We start from the raw sequence: 21,276 nt of genomic DNA, 5'->3' as shown, positions 1-21,276 counted from the left end.
TTGGTCAGCATTTGCTATAGTGGTGCAGCATGCTTTCAGAAACCCTCCACCTTCCCCAGCTCCACCTGTATAGATCTGCTATGGGTAATTCATGTCTTACATGCTCACAGCAGCGTGCCGTGTATGTATTGGCAGTAGCAAGTCCCACTCTTTCTCTGCAGCAGCAGCAGCATAGCAGATTTATTCCGCCAAGACCAAACATATCAACATTGTCATATCCATTACCATGCCAAACACTCAGAGAGTTGTCATGAAATAAAGTCATGCAGGTTTGGAATGACCTGATGACAGAAGTTTAATTTTTGTTTAAACTAACCATCTCTTTAAGTTGGTTATTGTTACAGTGATGGTAGATTTAAAGTCACATTTTAAGTGCAGTATTATTATCAAATAATTAAAGACACAATATGTTGTTTTTCGCCACTAGAGGTCACCTATTCAAAACAAAGGCGTAGCTTGATGATGGCGAGATTGAGCGCAGAATCATGGGAGATGTTGTCTTCACCTCACAGCCAGGGGAAAAGAATCCAACGGGACTCGGGCAGAAATCATGTTCGTGGATGAGATTATTAACATTACTGTAGTATGAAGCAGAGCAGAACCGAGTGCTGTGGGAGCGTAACAAGGCCGCCAAGAACGATTGCTGAAGAGAGACGAGCGTGACATACGGCTGGCGAGTAGTGGAGCTTTTATTATGCCACGGTCGCCGTTTCCGCTTCTTCCAGTCAAGCATACGTGGGGTAAAACAGAGCTGTTTTATCATATTAGATACATTTGAGTGTGTTGAAAATGATGTTACAACGTAACATGTGCTCTATGTATTCGCTTGGCGGCTGCTATGAGACACTTGTTGCACACTGCAGTAAGCTAGATCGATATTAGAATATCATATTAATATAAACAAGAAAACGAGATTTAAACAATAAGACCAAATGTGTTGAGCTATATAACAATGATTAGTTTTCAGTCTATTAATGTATCCAAACAGTTGTTCCCTTGTCTAATAAAACATATAATATATTAAAGCATCTTTGGTGTTTCCATGGTTTTTACAAAATAAATCTGGAAATCAAGGGTAATGCGGGTATGATGTCATTGAGGCGACGCACGGAAATTAAAATTGCTTATTTCTCTGGATTTTACCATTCTTGGAAACATCTGGGATAATGTAAGTACACAAGTCAACAAAATATATAACACTGTTCTAGTGGTTTTTGGATATTTTTCAAAAAATATTACATATTGTGCCAAAAAAAAGCCATGCAAACAGTTGCCTTTATTGTTTAAGTTCTTGAAGCACCTCACTTTTTACAGTGCATTTGTATATTCACTTGTGTATGTGTATTTTGTTTATCGAGAATGATTAATATAGCCTGTAACCAAGATATAAGTAGACAACCACTTGCTGAAGTAAAAATGTGAGAGGGTGCTGAAGTTTCTTCCAGCACCAAGACCCTTCAAGTACAGAGAGACAGAGAGAAAGGAAACAAAATAAGAGGTGGGAGAGATGAGAGAGGGGAATGAGTGTTGCTTTGGAGACCCTCCAGCAGTCTTCCCACGGAGCAGACACAGCAGCCAGAACGAGTGCTGGAACATAGGCGCCACATACTCACACACTGCAACAAGGCTCTGAACAGCACAGCCTCCAGGGCCTGAGGGGATCAGAGGCAGGGGCGTGATAAAAGCGTCGATTCACAGTGCTCTTCACGCACATGCATACGCACACATGCGCACACCTACATGTAAATTCCCCGAGACCAAAACACACCTTCACTCATGCACGCACACACACACACAGATCATTCGGGGTCACCACCAGCCTCGCAGACATTAGCGCTCTGTGTTTTGTATTTAGCAGGGGCTGGGGAGATTTTCAAACAGATGCCTAGCGCAGTGGTGATTCAAGCCTTTCTGGGCTCGCTTCGGCTCCTGCTGCTGCTGCTGCTTCTTCTGTGGCAGGGGAGAAGCGTGTGCCTTAGGGGGGATCTTTAGTAAAGCTTAGCCAAGTTTTCTCTCCCATGGAGCGGCGTACCAGGGGCTGTGTGCTTGTGTGGAGGAGGCAGTAGAGACTGGGTCATGGGTCACTACGTGAGCATGAGTATCTGGCTGCCAGGCTCGACTGGTTTGGGTGGTGAGTGAATTAACAAGCCTGGGGCGTTATTGCTAATGACAATCCTTCCAATAGAGACAATACACGTCCGAGCTCAAATAAATGCATGAAGCACTTCATTGTGCATTAACGTACCATGTAACATTCGGTGTACGTGCCGCTTAATTTAATTTAGTCTTTCAATTGAGACTTTCCCAGACCACAAACATTGAAAGCATTCTTTAAGTTTAAGATAGCAGATAACCGATAGCTGTCTTTCTCTCGCTGTTGATGGTATCTGAACCTTAGAGATAAAGAAGTATTCTGCATACAATGGCTGAGCAATGGGTTTTTGTTTACAAAAAGGATCTTGATCTTGCTGCATTTGAATTAAAGGTGAATAAACCGGCCTGTTTCCTCTTCAGGGAGTCCTGTTGTTTACAGTAGATAAACTGTTGAAGGCATAGGCCCACTTTTGACTTGCATAATTATCTTTAACAGGCACTGGGAGAGTGTAAATAAACAGCAGGAATTGTTGAACTTACCTTTACCTTCACCTCTCAATTTACATATCAAAGCCTCAGCCTTTTTTTAAATGATTCGTTCACTTTTCTATAAAACATGCAATGTATTTGTCTATTTTTTAATATGTTCATATGCTGGATATTTTTTCAGATTTTAACTGTGAAGTCTTATAGCGTTACATTTGAAGCAAACTGGACATAATGTTAATGCTTTCCAATACGCTGGCATTAAAAAGGTACAGAAAGCTTCAAGAGGCGGCAATTTACAATGAAAATTATTCAAGGGAATGCTTTTGGATTTAGACTCTAAACATGCCACCATCAGGGCTAAATGAGAATTTTGACATAAAGCTTTTCTTGTAGTTCTTATGCCTTTGTCTGGTTTTTCATTCAAACAATTTTTATTCATTTTTATTTATTTATTTATTTTTGCATGAGTAAATGTGATGTTGCTTATACATGTCTTTTTATGTTTTCTATACTCTTAAGGCCAGAACACACCAAGCCGATGCCGACGAACTAGTGGAGACGAAAGCAGACTGCAGGGTTTGCTCATGTCGGCAGCGTCTGTGTCCAAAGTTGCCCTGCCACACCAAACCGACGCTAAACAGCCGACGGCCAAGCAGCACGTCAGTTCTGCGCCTGTGTGATATGAAATGCCTTTCCGAAACAGCAGGCGGCAGTAGCTGAACAGCCAATCAGAATGATCAGATGGCCCGACGGACCGACGAGCTCCAACGCCGATTGAACATTTCGAATCGGCTGAAAAAAGGCAGACGAGGACCAACTTCAGCCGACGGTGCAGAACACACTGAGAAAACTTAGTCGGCCGACGAAGAAAAACTGCCCGGCGGCCGACCGTCGGCTTGATGTGTTCCTGCCTTTAAAAAATAAATAAAAATAGAACACAATGTACTTTATTAAAGCTGCAGTCCGTAACTTTTTTTTTGGTTAAAAATTATCCAAAATCAAATTTTGAGCAAGTACATAACCATCCAGTGTTCAAAACTATATCCTTACCTTAGTCCGATTCACAACGGTAAGCTTGTAATAATGTTTTATAATAAAATCGGTACTGGCGGTTTCCACGGGAAATTCGAGCATGCAGCCGTTCGTCTTTGCGTCATTACGTCACGTCTGTTTACATAATAAGGAGTCCCAGCTAGTAGGCTATATGGCATGTGAGGATACTGCTGGTAGCGGATCATTTATAGCATATTCTTACAGCAGCTGGAATAATTAAACTGAGGTCCAAATGACAATCAACAGTGACAAAAGCAAAAGACTTCGGACTGCAGGGCTACAGAATTTGAAATCTACAGGTAACGCTAATACACATTAAAGGTCCCGTTCTTCGTGATCCCATGTTTCAAACTTTAGTTAGTGTGTAATGTTGTTGTTAGAGTATAAATAAAATCTGTAAAATTTTAAAGCTCAAAGTTCAATGCCAAGCGAGATATTTTATTTAACAGAAGTCGCCTACATCGAACGGCCAGTTTGGACTACATCCCTCTACTTCCTTCTTTAATGACGTCACTAAAACAGTTTTTTGACTAACCTCCGCCCACAGGAATACACAAAAAAAGGGGGCGTGGTCTTGTTGCGCTCCCACGGAGAAGAGCAAGAGTTGCGTTTGTAGAGTGTGTTTGTCGCCATGTCGTCGTAACGCTGTTATTTTCATTCCGCAGTCCAATTACCTTTGTTTGGCCTTCCCAGGGAGGCTGTACTTAGAGATCAATGGTTACAATTTATGTTTAACTCGGTTCCCGAAAATTATAATCCACATGTAAAACTATGTGCAGCACATTTTGCTGAGGACAGCTTCCTCAATCTCAATCAGTTTAATGCCGGATTTGCACAAAGATTATTCTTGAAAGATGTAGCAGAAGCTGCTGTCGAATCACAACACAGGAACCGCTGGCACAATCAGAACTCGTTACGTATTTCTGAAGGAGGGACTTCATAGAACAAGGAAGTCATCAGCCCGTTTTTATGACAGTGGAAACAGCGGTATACAGATAAGTAAATTATGTGAAAAATACTGGGTTTTTTTACACGCGAAACATGAACACATGTTATATTGCACACTATAAACACAATCAAAGCTTCAAAAAACCACGAAAAACGGGACCTTTAAATACACATAGTCACACAATGCTGATGTTGTTAACATTAACAATTTGAGAAGAATGTATAATAATAATTTGCAGTTTGACGAGATCCGAGCTAAGTGATCATTAGATTTAATCACCATTGACAGCGCGATTTATTGTAATGCTTTTGTTCTCAGTTGGTCAGAACAAAACTGGCAGATTTGTTACTTACTTGTTCAGATGACATTTTCCGGTGAAAATTCTTATTTTGGTCATACTTCCAAGATGTAAAATCTGTGATTCCGAAGTACAGTATCAACACCGATGTGGTGACTGACAGCAAACATTAGATTCATCCGCGCTGAGGAGCCGTGCAGATGCACAACCCATGTAAAGATGATAATTGCAGGTTTCAAACAGAGCTGGCGACAGAGGCAAAGCTTACAGACTGCAGCTTTAATTTAACAGAATTTTCCATATTTATTTTTTTTACAGGTGTTTTACCTGTAATTTTGCACTTCGAGTTGTGTTTTAGGGTTAATGGAAATGTCTGTAAAATTACTGGATAATGTCCTGGAAATGAGCTGCCAGTACCTTTTCCGTTTTATTTTTTACAGTGTACCCCAGTGCTCCTTAAGTTATTGGCCCCTTTTTTTTTTTTTTTTTGCACATAGGCCTACTACTGGGATTTGGATGTGCACACTTTTTTTATGTGCATAAGCTTTAAAAGATCCCAAAATGCACACATTGCTCAACTAATAACTGTTTATGAAATCCATTTTTTTATTGTCTTTGTCTACGCAATGTAGCACCGGTGTCATTCGGGTTTTAATTTCAGAACGAAAAGATTGAGTACGATTTTTGTGTCCTGTATTGATCGAATCTGCATAAATGAGTTATTCCCATATCAAACACTTACTTGGCCTTTTTGTATCGAAGCACATGCTGAAAATGTTAAAGGGTCACAGTTGCACCTCCACCTCAAGCAAGGCCAGGCCCCTAGATAACAGCCCCCTGGTTCATGAGCTTTGCTCCTGCGGAAGATTGTAGTTTTGTCCCCCCCCCCTTTCCCTCCACCTCCATCCAACCCAGCCACCTCCCCTCACTCCACCACCTTTCCCGTGGGAGTTTGCAAAGCCAGGATAACCTTGAGACCTCCGCTGGGTCTCTGCCAGGAACATTAAAGAGCTCTAACCCCCTCCAAGCATGCCCACCCAGTGCATTTCTACCCCATTTCTAACATTTCTATGCTTTTTGTCTAGTTTTACCTTTTCTTGGACTCATTTTTTTTTAGACTTTTCTTTTTTGAAACCTGACTGTGAAACATCTCTCTCTTTTTCGCTCTCGTACACACAAACACACACTCGCACACAAAATGCTCTCTCTCTCTTTCTCTCTCTATCAAGTCTCGGACAAAAAAGGGGGTAAAAAAGCACCATTCACATGATCTCCTGTGCAGTGCACTATTATCTGTAGATTGTCGAGCTGCCAATTTCAATTTCGCCGCCCTATTATCAGGCCTTGAAATAAACGCCTCATTTGAAAAGTAGAAATCAAACTGTCTCTACAGGAGGGATGACTGACGTTGATTGCAAACTAACTATTTGGTGCCAGGCTGCACTTTGTGTGGCTTTTGTCTCTCTCTGCTTTTTTCCCCCAGCTTCACGGCTGTCATATTCTTTAGTACTGGAGAAGGTCAAGTGCCACTGTCTGAAAGATCTGAGGAACTGGAATCGACTCAGCGTCTCCTTCTCCGCCCCGTTCTTGTCACCGCAGGTTTACATATTTTCCTTTCTTTTAAGTTTTTCCATTTCTTTTTAAGATTCTAAAGCATTTTTATTAAAAGTACTTCAAAGTTAGCTGAAGGCTGAGTCATTTTTGAAATGAGAATATAAGAGGTTTGTTTGTATCATTCAGAAATTTCAAAATGTCTAAAAGTTCATCTCAGTTCAAAACAACTGAAAAAAGTCTCCCTGGAAATAAGGGTCCATTAATTTACAGTGTAGATTTGTGATTGTTCTTGTGAGTCAGTTTCGATTTGTTCACAAAATGTTCTAAATTAGTCATTCAAATCAGTCTGAGTCAAAACAGTTTTCTCTTCCTTATTCCATAAAAGTCATGGAAATGAATTGGTCAATTTTTTTTTACTGTATTTTTTTTAAAGCAGGTGCTGCAAATGATTCATCTTTGATCCATGTTGATACACTGCCATGGACACAAAGTCTTTCAAAACATCTCACTGCTCTCTCTCTATCCAGTAGCCACTCACAAGTTCCCATGACATCATATGCCGCCTTTGAGTTCCTGGCCTGTTGCTCATTGTAGCCCGGGCTATTCATTGCGTCTCACACAGAAACACTCACACACACATGACCTCATCGCTGGCACATTCTCCCCAGGTTTCACCTTGCACCTCCCAATCACATTCCCTTTTCCCTCTGGCCGTATTAACACTGAATCTGGCCTCTTAGTCTCACTCCACCCATTCAGGGTCCATTGTCTCCCCCTGGACAAAGTGGCTAGCTTAGCCCTCGTGAAGCATCAACTTTCACCCTCAGAACTTACAGTCCCATTGCTGGTGCTAGACTGATGCCTGGGAGCTTATAATTGGTTTCAATTGTAGTTTCACACATAAGTGGGTTTAAGCCTAAAACGATCTGACTTGCAAGAATACAGATTATCAGAAGCTACTGTGCTGTATTCATTCTCACCCGAAATGTACAATTTAGGTCGACAAACAAACTATTGGCAAGTTTTATATAAAGTAGAAGGCATGTTTGCTAATACACAAGGCATTAGAAGTTCTTCCATCACTGGCCTGTTTTTTAGTCTACATTGCATAATTTATGTCATGAATGGAATTCATCCCTCAAGGTGAGATACCTGTTACTCTAAACCTTTTTGTTGTGCTTTTTGTTAAAACAAGCACACTACCGGTGTTACATGCATCACATTCCCCATCTCTCCCTTCTTCTTTGTAAAAATATAATCATTTGTTGTACTGATTTTGCCCCAAGCACCCTGGTATGATTTTTTTTTTTTTTTTTTGCTTTTCCGGTTCATTTTTTTTCTGAAGTATGTCAAAGTGTGTATCACATTTAATGTGACATTTACGCTTACACTTTATTTGGTAGCACTTTAATTTACACTTTATTTTACAGTGCTGTTATTATAGTAATTGCAATAACTGGGTAATAACTAGGTACTAACCTTGAACCCCTAAACCTAACTGTAACCAATGTAGTTACCTTATATTACCCAGTACTTTCTTAAGTAAGTACACTGTAAGTACATGTAAGTGCACGTACTGTAAAAAAAAAAAAAGAAAAAAAAAGAAAAGAAGCAACCCTTTATTTTAAGATGCCCTTGTTACAGCTTAATTATACAAATAAGTACTGGGTAATATTAATTAACAACATGTACTTACTATATAATTAGGGTTTGGACGAATTATACATAATTTATGTATATGTACACATAATTCATTTTTTCTTTTGTCAAATCAACTTAGATAATTAATGTGGTTTAGATAACATAATATTTTGAGTTTCTGTTGATTAAACCAATCGCCTTCATTGTATTAAAGGGTAGTTCACCCAAAAATGAAATTTCTGTTGTTAATTACTCACTCTCATGTCGTTCCATAGCTGTAAGACCTTCGTTCATCTTCGGAACATAATTTTAAGATATTTTTGATGAAATCCAAGAAACAGACAGATGGAAGCAACGTCATTGCCCCTTTTGAGGTCCAGAAAGATAGTAAAAACATGGTTAAAATAGTCAAAGTGACTACAGTGGTTCAACCTTAATGTTATGAGTCGGCGTTTCGACGTAAACAAGGAAGCCTGCACTGAGTTCACTACGTATGACAACAGTTCAAATTGTTGAATGAAGTCTTTATTTTTGTTTCGTTTTTGCACACAAAAAGTATTCTCGTCGCTTCATAACATTAAGATTGAACCATTGTAGTCACTTTAACTATTTTAACCATGTTTTTACTACCTTTCTGGACCTCAAAAGGTGCAATGACGTTGCAGCCAGTGTTAATTTCGTTACGACATTTTTTCACGGACGAAAACGAGACGATGACTAAATAAAAATGCGTTTTGAATGACTAAAACTATGACTAAAATCTACTCTAATTTTTGTCAACGAATAAAAACGAGACGAAAAGGAAAGAGAGGGACGCTTTGGGAAGATATCCAGTCAGGACTGCTGTCCTGTGTGGAAGATGCGAACATTTGAAGTGTAACGTGCTGATCTAACCGCGGGAAATGCAGCGCTGTTGCGCCCTCTACAGGCTCGTCCAGCAGCACTTCAGACTGCTTCGCAATTAATGAATAGCGCACATTTATGCCAAGCGATTGCTTATGAGGTAATGTTGATGAATTATGACAATGTTTACTACACAATGTTTATATGGTATTATGTTTTAGACGGTTGTAAGAATGCATATTTTATCACCCTCATGAGCAGCCTGCTACAGTGCATACTGCAGACATTTCAGAATAAGAGTCACGGTGTATTTTGGGGTGGTTTATAATTATTATTTTTTCCTGGTCATTATTGTTATTTTGTTTACACAATTAATTTCTGTTTAATTCATACTAGACTACTGTATCTTCCGTCACAGGAAGGAAAGACTAAGAACATTATTTGACACATTATTCAATATATTTTACAAGTATAAGGGTTATTATAGTTAACTAAACCTAAAACCAAAGAAATCTTCATTACTTGAAATAAACATTAACTTAAATAAAAAATAAATATATAAATAATGTAAACATTTTATTTCATCTAGTTTCTAAGCTTTAGCTTAACCTGAGGTATTAAAATAAACAGAAATAAAAACTTATAGACATTTTAAAGCAAAAACTAAAAGCCAAACACAAAAAAATACTAAAACTTTTAATTAAAATTACAATTACAAATCAAAAATCAAATCTAATAAAAATTATTAAATTAAACGAAAACTATAATAGTAACTCAATGATAAGTGTGTCAATCCCTGAAAAGTACTGAATTTTGCTCTTTTGTGTCTTTTTGCACTTTAACGGTCAAACGAGCAAAGTACAGTTGGGTGAACATAAACAGTTTGAGGAATATCAGATGTACCTATATCAGTGTATTGGATCTGTGTATTGTTAGAGAAATGCTTAATGCATTACAATTTATCTAAATTAGATTTTAGTCGACTAAAATTTTATGATATTTAGTCGACTAAAACTATAAACTAAAACAATTTCTGATGACTAAAATATGACTAAAATTAAATGGCATTTTAGTCAAAAGACTATGACTAAAGCTAAATCAAAATTTGCTGTCAAAATTAACACTGGTTGCAGCCTGTCTGGTTTAGAAACCCTCGGATTTCATCAAAAATCTGTTAATTTGTGTTCTGAAGATGAACGAAGGTCTTACATGTGTGGAACAACATGAGGGTGAGTAAATAATGACAGAACTAACCCTTTAACTCAAATTTTTAATTTCAATGAACTCAAAATTTTAAGGCAACAAGGTAACTTTTTTAAGTTAAACCAACAATTTTTTTTTTTTCAGCGTACATGTAAGATGTGTAACAGGCACACTGTAAAAAAAGTGTTACCAAACTTCTCCACCGATAAAAAAACGTTCTGTGTATTCTGACATGCCGCTTTTTGCATATATTAAAGGTGCTAAAGAGGATGTTTTGTTTTATACATTTTTGCAATATTACTTGAAACTGTCTTTACTAACTCATAAAAGACTATTTATTAGGTGCACTGAAAGTAATAATATTAATATACATCATCTGTGCACGAGGTAGGGCCTTAAAAACATCAGCCAATCATTTACGCGATCATCGCGTAAACGATTGGCCCTCTGGCTTGTCAATCACTGCCATGACGTTCCTTGTGAGAGACGTGCGCGGATTGGCCCTCTGGCTTGTCAATCACTGCCGTGACGTTCCTTTTGAGAGACGAGCGCGGCTGCGCTCTCCAGTAACTTTCCACACTCCACAGGCGCCGCATGCAATGTTTTTGTCAGGAGACAGGAGTAACAACTGCAGATTATGAGTTACCTGCGGTGAGTCCGACATAATGAATCCAAAAAACACGACACAGTGAATGCCGGTGGTAAACACTCGTGTTCCAATACGAGTGTTTACGAGTTTTGGGAGGCGTTCCTTTGAAATGCGTTGTGAAGGAGGGGGGTTGTTCTTACGCATGCGCTCATTTCAAAAACTCAGTAACAGTCTTTGGATTCTCAGTCGACGAAAAAATCCTCTCTATCACCTTTAAGGAAGTAGGTATATTCATATTCATATATTGTCTTCCATGATTATTAGTACAGTGCATTGCTCTCAAAAGCAACTTTGCAGAAAGTTTGAAACAAATTTACCTGCATATCTTGCTCAAAACAGCTTTTGTAGACTGCATGTGATGCACAAACATACAGTACATTCACATACAGAACACAGAGCTCTTAGCTGTCTGTAATTTGGTGTTACTGCAAATTGAACTTAAAATCCAGCTAAGGCTTGTGAGGTCAGCATGAGGTCAAAGGTTCAGTATACTGCTAGTAGTAACCTCTGCTTTCTCATCCCACATCCTGAAGCAAGATAGAACTAGACTAAAGTGCATCTCTGACAGATCAGTCTGGATAACAACATCTGTCAAATTGGGTTCTTCTGTAGATAAGGAAGTGTTCCCTATCTCAAAGACCATCACAAATCCCCCTTCCAGTCATACAGAGAATGCACCCCCTTTTCCTACAGGTTGCTCTTGGCCAGATTCCCCTCTTCCTTAGACTTGGTGAATTAGTTATTTTTTGGAAACAAGAAGTTGTGCTCCACATGATGTTGAGCCTCCTGAGTCTATTTCATGCTTTGCAGGAAGCAAGGAGCCAACTGGACATTTAATCACTCAGTCGCTTATTAAAAAGAAGCCAGCGCAAGAGCTTTGCATAAATTATAGAGAGAAGTAAATGCGCAACTGGGGTTGATTTTTCCCACAGATTGGCCAATTATACCCTTTAAGAAAATGGGTAATCCTGGTCCGATCCAGTCTGACTGTCTCTGGCTAGATTGTGAAGGATCTCTTCATCCTTCCTTCCCTGCATCCATTGCACTCTTTTTCTATCCTTTATTCATTTTACTCCTCAGCAAACCCAGTTTTTTTCCTTCCTCCTAAGTAACTTTAATTGTCCTGGGAAAGTCATGGTTGGCCCCCAGGGCACAAAGCTATGCATGGTTTCTAATGAATGTTCCAGCGAGGGGATTATGAGCAGCCATTGGCACCCGTGATGTAAGACGTTGTGACAGAAAGGGCATGATTCTCTGTTCTGATTTGAGTGAAAGGGTAGAAATATGAAAACATTGAGATCAATGATTTTCATTTTTATGTTTGGTTGACGCTTTTATTCAGATTTATAGATTATATCCATTAAGGCAGGGATGGGCAACTCCGGTCCTGGAGGGCCAGTGTCCTGCAGAGTTTATCTCCATCCCTGATAAAAACTCACTTGCCTATAGCTTTCTACTAATCCTGAAGACCTTGATTAGCTGGTTCAGGTGTGTTTGATTAGGGTTGGAGCTAAACTCTGCTGGGCAGTGGCCCTCCAGGACTGAAGTTGCCCATCCCTGCATTAAGGTTTCTTTTTGGGAACCAAATCCACAACCTTTGCATTGTTAGCACTTGATAGCAATATCTTATTTATTATATATCCAGCAAGGACAAATTAAATTGATCAAAAGCGACAGTAAAGACATTTATAATGTTACAGATTTCTTTTTCAAATAAATTTCAAATAAACTTTTTATTCGTCAAAAAATCCACAAAAACACATTAAGCAGTTTTCAGCATTGATAATAATAAGGAATGTTTCTTGAACATCAAATCATGTGACAGTGAAGACTGGAGTAATTCTGCTAAAAATCTTTGCCATCACAGGAATAAATTACTTATTTAAATATTCATTATATATTTTGATTTCTTTTAAATTGAAATAATATTTCACGATATTACTGTTTTTATTTTTGATCAATGCAGACTTGGTGATCATAGGAGACTTATTGTATAAACATTCACTTCATACACTTCACTGTAACTTTGACATTCGCTTTTAGATAATTGAGGAGGTATGCATGTTTGGCAACTGATCCTGATCAGTTGTGCTTAAAAGTCTTTTACAGAGTGTTTCTAAACACAATCACATGTCAGCTCCTTGTATGTATTTACAATGTTTGTGTGCAGGTGTGTGAGTGTTCAATGCCTTCGAGGGTTACTGGAGGGATCAGATGTGGCCTGCGTTCATGTCTGGAAGAAAGTGGAGACTAGAAAGAAATGAAAAGTAAGACAGTGAGAGAGCAGAAGAAATGGTGTGAAGAAGGAAAAAAGTGTTCTTCAGCAGCTAGTCGGATCAGAGCAGAGATCAGCCATGAGCAAAAGCTCCATTCCATCGCGCTCTCTGCATCCTGTTCTGCACTGGGCTCCAGACAGCCTGCAGGGCCCCCCACGCAGACAAGCAGGAGCACAGCTCTGTGTGTGTGTGTGTGTGTGTGTGTGTGTGTGTGTGTGTGTGTGTGTGTGTGTGTGTGTGTGTGTAAGAGAAGGATGGAGAGAGAAAGAAAGAAATTAGGTGCACAGCCAAGCAGCATGCAACAATGTGTGTGGGTAGTACTATAAGCGTGTATGTGTGTGATGTGGTTAAATTGTCTTCAAGTTGCCAATGTAAGGGACTGTAACATCTGTGATGTGTATACAGGCATCTTCTTCCTTTTTCTTTGCTTGTTAGTTTGTTCATTTGTTCCTTTAATTATTTGTTCCTTCCTTTGCTAATTAGTTCTGTTCTTTCTTTCTTTCTTTCTTTCTTTCTTTCTTTCTTTCTTTCTTTCTTTCTTTCTTTCTTTATGTATGTATGTATGTATTTCCTTCTTTATTTATTTCTTTGTGTTCTTTTGTTTGTTCATTCATTCATCCATTCGTTCACCTTCCTTCTGTCTTTTAATTGTTTTTTCTTTGTTTGTTTATCATTCATTCATTCATCCCTACCTCCTTCCTACATTTCTTTCGTTCATTCCTTTCTTTCTTTCTTTCTTTTTCTTTCTTTCTTTGTGTTCTTTTGTTTTTTCATTCATTCATCCATTTGTTCACCTTCCTTCTATCTGTTAATTCTTTTTTGTTTGTTTGTTTATCATTCATTCATTCATCCCTACCTCCTTCCTACATTTCTTTCTTTCTTTCTTTCTTTCTTTCTTTCTTTCTTTCTTTCTTTCTTTCTTTCTTTCTTTCTTTCTGCTGTCTACCTGTCCAATGCTTGCTTCTTTACTTTTCCATCTATCCATCCATCCATCCATCCATCCATCCTTCTTTCCTTCCTTTATGACATTCATTCATTCATTTGGTCATGTGTTCATTAGTTTGTTCATTTTCTTTGATTCTTTTTTGTTTATTTGTTCCTTCATTCCTTACTTCTGTTTTCTTTCTTCATTCCTTACGTTCTTTTTATTTCTTTACATCTGTTTCTTTGTTTGTTTATTATTTATTCTTTCTCTCTCACTGCTGTCTGCCTTCTTTACTTTTCCTTCCTTCCTCTTTCATTCATTCATTCATTTGGCCATGTGTTCATTAGATTGTTCACCTTTTCTTTGAATCCTTTATTTATGTATTTGTTCATTCTTTCATTCATTCCTTCCTTCTGTTTTCTTTCTTCATTCATTCCTTCCTTGCTTTTTCTCTCTTTACATCTGTTTCTTTGTTTGTTTATTATGTGTTCTTTCTTTCTTTCTTTCTTTCTTTCTTTCTTTCTTTCTTTCTTTCTTTTGTCTGATTGTCCTTCCTTACTTACTTGCTTCTTTCTTTCTTTCTTTCTTTCTTTCTTTCTTTCTTTCTTTCTTTCTTTCTTTCTCATTGCTCTTTCTATCCCTCATTTCTTTCTCATTTTGTAAGTGGGTTTGACAGTGAAAGGAGAACGAGGAGAGTATCGATCCTCCCTAGCAGCAGAAGCAACCGTAGCCCCTGGAGGAGACTGAAGGGCAGAGAGAGCTTGACCCAGAGTCTCCTCAGCTCTCCATGTATTCACCTTCACTCTGCCGAGCCCTCGGCACTATCAAGACAACCTGTCATGTTCCCACACTCATCTTCCTCCACCCTCACTCCAGACTCATTACAGTGTACAGTTGAATTACTCAATTCTTAATTCTACCATGTAAGGCTAGGTACAATGTGAAAAAATTAAATATGCACCTATTTATACAGTAAAATATGGATAAAATGATCATTTTGGAGAAGTTTAAGGTCTCTGGGATCTCTGTTCTATTCAATATAGCAATCTGGTTCTTCTGCAGTGGCACATCAGTACATCACAATACTATAAACCTCCCAACCCTCCTCAGTTAGACCGTTTGATCTCTCAAATATGTCAGAAATGTTTCCATACTCCCCTGTGATGGCAGCAGCACCAGGGTGGACCTAATCCTATAAGATATGGAATTAAATTGAAAAGCAAAAGGAGGTGAAAAGCTGCTTTCTGTAAAGAGGGAAAGGAATGGGTAATGGACAGGCTGATTGGAGGGAAGCTTCTCCTGTGGAGAGCAGGGGATGCCAGATTGTGGAGAAGAGCCTCGCAACAGAGATTCTGTTATATAAAGTGTACTGATGATTGAAAAGGTTTGGGTGTGGGGCTTATGTCACGGCTGTCAAGTCCATGTAATGTTGACAGGCCGGGGCCTTTTTACCTCTTTCCCCCCTCCTCCTCCCCCCATCCCATGCTTGACAGCGCAGCGTGCAGAGTGTGGGAAAGGGCGGCCCAGGCACGCGCCAGATAAGATCACACAACAAACTGCCGGGGCCTCTCCAGGGAGTGCCGCGCATGCTTTCAGAGGCAAACAGGCTCCCGCTGGCACGTAGAGAGGGCCCCCCAGGGCCTGGACACACACGCACATACACTGACTCGCTGTTGTAGGGGCCCTTGAGAAGAGGGACGAGTATGTCATCTCTCATTTCCCGTCCACTCACCCTCCATTTCCCCCCTTCTCAGTGTGAGTCATTTTGGTTAGCAAGTCCAAGCATTTTTCATTCACTGTTTATCTTTGAATGGTTCTTTTGACTGTGTTGTTCTGTTTGTTGCCATCCGTGGACCTCTCATCTGACTTCCTGTCCTGATCTATTCAAATTGGTTTCCTTTTCTTCTTGTGCTCTTCATCTGTTTTTTTCCCAAGACATCAAGAATGGATTCGCTAAAAAAAAACAAAAAAACTCATGCCTGAAGATTGTTCATTTTTCAAAAGCTGTTCATTTTTTCTATAGGCGTAGTGATTTTAACCTTTAAAAACCATCTGGAGCTCCAACATTGTTAATTGATAGTACATGCTTATAATGAATTTCCAGTTGATTTTATGAAAACCATGTTTAGTGCCAAAATTCGTTGTGAAGAACTACACTACCCATGATCCTGCAGAGAAATGTCCATCCAATTAGAGAAATGCGGCAAACAAATTTCCAATGAAACACTGCAATTGCCATTTTCGAGTCAGTCTCCCTTCATTCAACAACTGCTTATAAATTTCTATACATCTGATTATTTTGCAATAAACTTAAAATCTATTGCTTCTATATTTATAATAAACAACTTTCAATCAAAAGTTTTATATTTTTCTATTGTTTTTACGTAATTCACAACATTTCATAGGACTGTGGTTCATTCACTCATTAAAAAGATGCTAATTGCCTTTGTTTTGTTTGGATCTTAGAACACATGATAAATCTATTAAAATAAATACATTGAGGTGTGGAGGGTTAGAAAAACTGTTATAAATAAGTGTTAACATGTATTCCTTTCAATACTGAAAAGTAATGTCATTTTAACAAATATTTATGTGTGTTATGTATTTTATGTGTTAGCTTAGCAACATGCTAATGTCAGATTGTATTGAAATGTGGAGTGGAGTCTTCTGTGAAAAATGTGATGTTGCTGCCAATGTAGAGTGTTTCGATTTGGACAGTTATGAGGTTCTATGATGGTTAAGATTTCTTTGTAGAGAGTCAGCAGTGAAGCTGCTCAGTGGTTTTTTGAAAGAGAACTATATTAAAGGATTCACTGTTATAGTATGCGTTATAGTATGATGTGTAAACTTGACAGGGGAAGAAATCAATCCATCTGCCTGTCATATTCTTCCATCTCTTCTCATCCACAGTCTCACAACTCATATATTTTCACCCTTTCTATCAAGCTATGTGTTGTGTTACGCTGCCTCACCATCCTCCTCAAAACACACAGTTACTGCTACATTTTACAAAGCCATTTTGTCTGATTTATGTAATTCATATTTATGCAGTTTGTAAATGCTACTGAGTATGTTTTTAGGCATCTGTTTGAGAAGCAGCCATAAAATGTGCGTGTTGGTGAACATTTCCCTGGTGTCTCTTTGTGAATGTCTAAATACTCCTCCAAAACAGAATTAGGAGGCAGAGGTCAAGAGAGATACTCTTATCCCAGAGCTACGCACTATCTTTCTCCCTCTCTTTTTCACACAGACAAGGAGCTCACTCATACAAAGGGAGTTTGAGAAGCTATTCTCCCAGGTACTTTCTCCTTATGGCAAACACTGCACTCCCACACACACGCCTACTTGCAAAGATACACACAGGCCAAAATAAAGACCAACACACAGACTGACAGGCACATATACAAGGAGTTACGTATTATCGAATGTGAAAGCTTATTCAGGGCACACACAATTTGAGCATTCACACGCTTGATTCTTGCCGGCATGTCAGAATAGATTTCCTTCCCTTTAACTAAATATTTACATAGGTTTGGACAGGGGTCAGATTGGTGAAAACAAAATAGACCATTTTTTTCCCTTGGAAGACAGCTGCCCACATAGCAAGATCTTTAAGGCATCTGTATGTTTGTATAGACATTAAAGGTATAGCTCATTTAAAAAGGACAGTTCTGACATTATTTACTATTACTTACCCTCATGTTGTTCCAAATTCATATGGTTTTTGTTTTTCAGCAATATTGAACTCCACTGACTTTCACTGAATGGACAAAAATATCTTCTTCTGTGTTCCACAGAAGAAAGAAAGTCATAAAGGTTTAGAATGCCATGCGGTTGAGTAAATTATACCAGGATTTAAATTTTTGGGTGAACTATCCCTTTAAATATTGATTTGTATGGGTTTTTTATGCTACTTTTAAGTCCTTTTTTTAGAGCTTGAAAGTTTTGGGTAACAATGACTTTCATAGTATGTATAAAAAACAGCTGAAACATTCATTAAAATATCTTCTTTTGTGTTCCACAGAAGCAAAAACGGCATATGAGTTTGGAACAACATGAAGGTGAGTAAATAATGACAGAAATTTCATTTTTGGGTGAACTACCCCTTTAAGACAAAACAGCATGTAAGGTACAAATAGTAAAATAATTGAATTAACTAACAAAAAAACAACAATAAATTAGACCAAAAATTGCAGACTCCTCACCGACTGTCACAGTGAGGCTTGGTTTGAGAAACGTGGGGTCAGTGGAAGGTCTGCTCTAATGGGTGATCCTGTGCAGGGTAATTGGGGCCCTGCAGATCAAACGGGAACCTTCATTAGCAGAACTCAAGGGGCCACTAATCCAACATGTTCACACACACCGGGAGAACAGAACGGATGGGGTTGATGAGGGTGTAAGTGTGCAAAGGGGGTGCACTGCCTGGCGCCCGGCTCGGCGAGCAAAACATCTCACCCATAGATCAAAGACCCTCAACATCTCTGAGCCATCCTGGGAGAAAAAAAAGGAGAAGAAAAGCAGGGAGAACTAGTACTTCTTGTGACTGGCACAAGGTAATCCACCTCGTGCTTATAGACGAGCCGTGGACTTAAGGCTAGTAAATTCCTACTCATTCTACTGTAATAGTACTATAATGCAGAAGGTTTGTTTCCTCGCTCATGCTCTTTGATCCTAAAGGAGGCAGAAAGCAAAGTTGCAATGGAGAAGAGAGGAGTGTGATGACAGGAGGTCTGACTCCAAAAATGGCTCCTAATTATCCCAGAAGTTACTATGTCAGAGGTAAGAGAGGGCTACAGCCCCTTCCTCCGTTTCCTGCCTTTGTTGCTGTTTTGGGGCACACGGAATTAGCACCAAGCTGATTTCCAGCCCTCTTTTACGTTTTTCTCCCAGGGCCAGGCTTGCCCGGTCATCTGGAGATGTTTTCATCTTGACCCTGACCGGGGGGGAAGAGAAAGGTTCAGGAGCCTCGCTTAATTGCCAATTTGTGATTCAGTTGAGTCCCATTGCAGATGGGCACTCAAGTAAGAAATGATTCGGCCCCTTTTCATCAGCCGCCCCACCCTGCCACCCGTCCAACTTTTTCCTCCCTTCCTCCTCGGGTGTCTCTTCCCAGTTTCTCTTTTTCTTCCTCTTGTCGTCTCCTAACCCGTGTTTTAAATCAAAGCTAATGGGTGGTCTGTCGTCTGCGAAGGCAGTTTTTGGTTTTCCCAAGCCCTGCTTTTCCGTGCTGAGATTCTAATTGCCAAGAGGGTGACCTCCTCGTTCCTTTAAAATCACACCATGCAGAACGTTTATTTAGGAGGCACAGGGGAGAGGAAGAGGCAGGGCCACGTGGCCTTGGCCACCACTTCAAAGCCTGGTCGCAGAGAGGAGGAGGAGGGAAGAGGCAATGTACAATGATTGCTTGGGAGAAACCAAAAAAGCACAACAGTGGCATGACAAGATCAGCAATCCTGCTCCACCGCACATAAACGCCAAAAGCACATAATTTGTTTAGATTTATTAAAAAAAATCTGTCAAAAAATGAGCAAGTGTTCTTAATGATAGTGCCAGACAGCCACCTGTTTCATGGACTTTCACAGTCACAGTGGAGTGAAGACCTCCTTGATGTTTATCCCAGATGAGTCGAACAGATGGAGAGGGGGAAACGGCACAGGATGTTGTACTCACTGATCAATTGTCAAAAGTGGGTGTTGCGTGACTCATTTTTGTCGGATATGAATATTTTTGTCTGGATAGAAATGAAATTGTACAATCTCAATATCTTAAAGCCAGTTCATGTAATAAGTACACTACCATTCAAAAGTTTGGGGTTGGTAAGATTTTTTTAATGTCGTCACTCCCGTCTACAGTATCACATCATTATTCAGAAATCATTCTAATATGCTGATTTGGTGCTCAATTTTTTTTTCTCATTATCAATGTTGAAAACTTGCTTGAAGATACTGAGATTTAATATTTTTTTCTGTAAACCATGATATAGTTTAGTCCTTTTCAGAAAACAGTCAACTTAATTAGACTATTTCTAAAGGGCTTTTCACACATGAAATAGTTAACCCTTAGTCATACTAAACCCCGGTTAAATGGAATCCTGGGTTATCTTGCTTCACGTTTCACACTGCTCATAATATATCCGGGGTTAATCCTGGGTTTTCATAAGCTGCTGTTTCACATTACACATTCCTAAACCCTGGGTTAAAGTTTGAATATTCGCGGTGTCAGTGTCACTGACTGGACAAATGCAGCACGTGACCTGTTTACATAAGGCTCTAGCATTGCGTGTCCTCATATTACAAATTGCTAACTGTAATATCAAGTTTTTCTGAGTGAACTTTTCGAACTATGAAGGTAAGAATGAAACGGTCTCTTCTTCACTCCAATTGTTGCGTTTTCCATCGCTGTTTGACATTTTTCTTATCATACGCAGAATTGACTGTTCATATACACTGTGCAGTGTTTGCGTGTCTGCCCAAAGCGCATGAATATAAGGCACGCAATTGGTTGTTGGTTGCTAAGCATCTAGTTTTAACATTCTAACACCGCATTGTTTCACACTGTACAAGTTTGGCACTGCAATGAGGTGGTTAACTCTGCAAAAGAGGTGCTAACACTGCTCCGGAACAGGGTTTCATAACCCCGGGTAAAAAGCGGTGCTAACCCCGCATCTAAATTGCAAGTGTGAAACGCTCCTTTACCTGGGGTTAAAAGTGGTGTTTAGAACAAAGATAACACAGGGTTAAAGGGGCTAAAGAGGATGTTTTGTTTTATACATTTTTGCAATATTACTTGAAACTGTCTTTACTAACTGATAAAAGACTATTTATTAGGTGCACTGAAAGGAATAATATTAATATACATCATCTGTGCACGAGGTAGGGCCTTAAAAACGATTGGCCCGGCTTGTCAATCACTGCCGTGACGTTCCTTGTGAGAGACGTGCGGATTGGCCCTCCGGCTTGTCAATCACTGCCGTGACGTTCCTTGTGAGAGACGTGCGGATTGGCCCTCTGGCTTGTCAATCACTGCCATGACGTTCCTTGTGAGAGACGAGGGCGGCTGCGCACTCCAGTAACTTTCCACACTCCACAGGCGCCGCATGCAATGTTTTTGTCAGGAGACAGGAGTAACAACTGCAGATTATGAGTTACATGCGGTGAGTCCGACATAATGAATCCACTAACACAACACAGCGAATGCCGGTGGTAAACACTCGTGTTCCAATACTCATGCACGAGTTTTGGGAGGCGTTCCCTCGAAATTCTTACGTATGCGCTCATTTCAAAAACTCAGTAACAGTCTTTG

At 39.4% G+C, this 21,276-nt stretch overlaps 1 long non-coding RNA gene across 1 annotated transcript; it reads left to right on the top strand.

Moving 5' to 3' along the window:
- Window positions 1-15,908: 15,908 nt before the first annotated feature.
- On the top strand, window positions 15,909-17,773 carry LOC125273255. The gene is made up of 2 exons (XR_007186031.1): window positions 15,909-17,272; window positions 17,710-17,773. It is a non-coding gene; the product is annotated as an uncharacterized LOC125273255 (long non-coding RNA).
- Window positions 17,774-21,276: the final 3,503 nt, after the last annotated feature.

Source organism: Megalobrama amblycephala, linkage group LG8, assembly GCF_018812025.1.
Source record: "Megalobrama amblycephala isolate DHTTF-2021 linkage group LG8, ASM1881202v1, whole genome shotgun sequence".
Lineage (NCBI taxonomy): Eukaryota > Metazoa > Chordata > Actinopteri > Cypriniformes > Xenocyprididae > Megalobrama > Megalobrama amblycephala.
The sequence above is the reverse complement of the archived record's forward strand: the minus strand, read 5'-3'. Positions and strand labels throughout refer to the sequence as shown.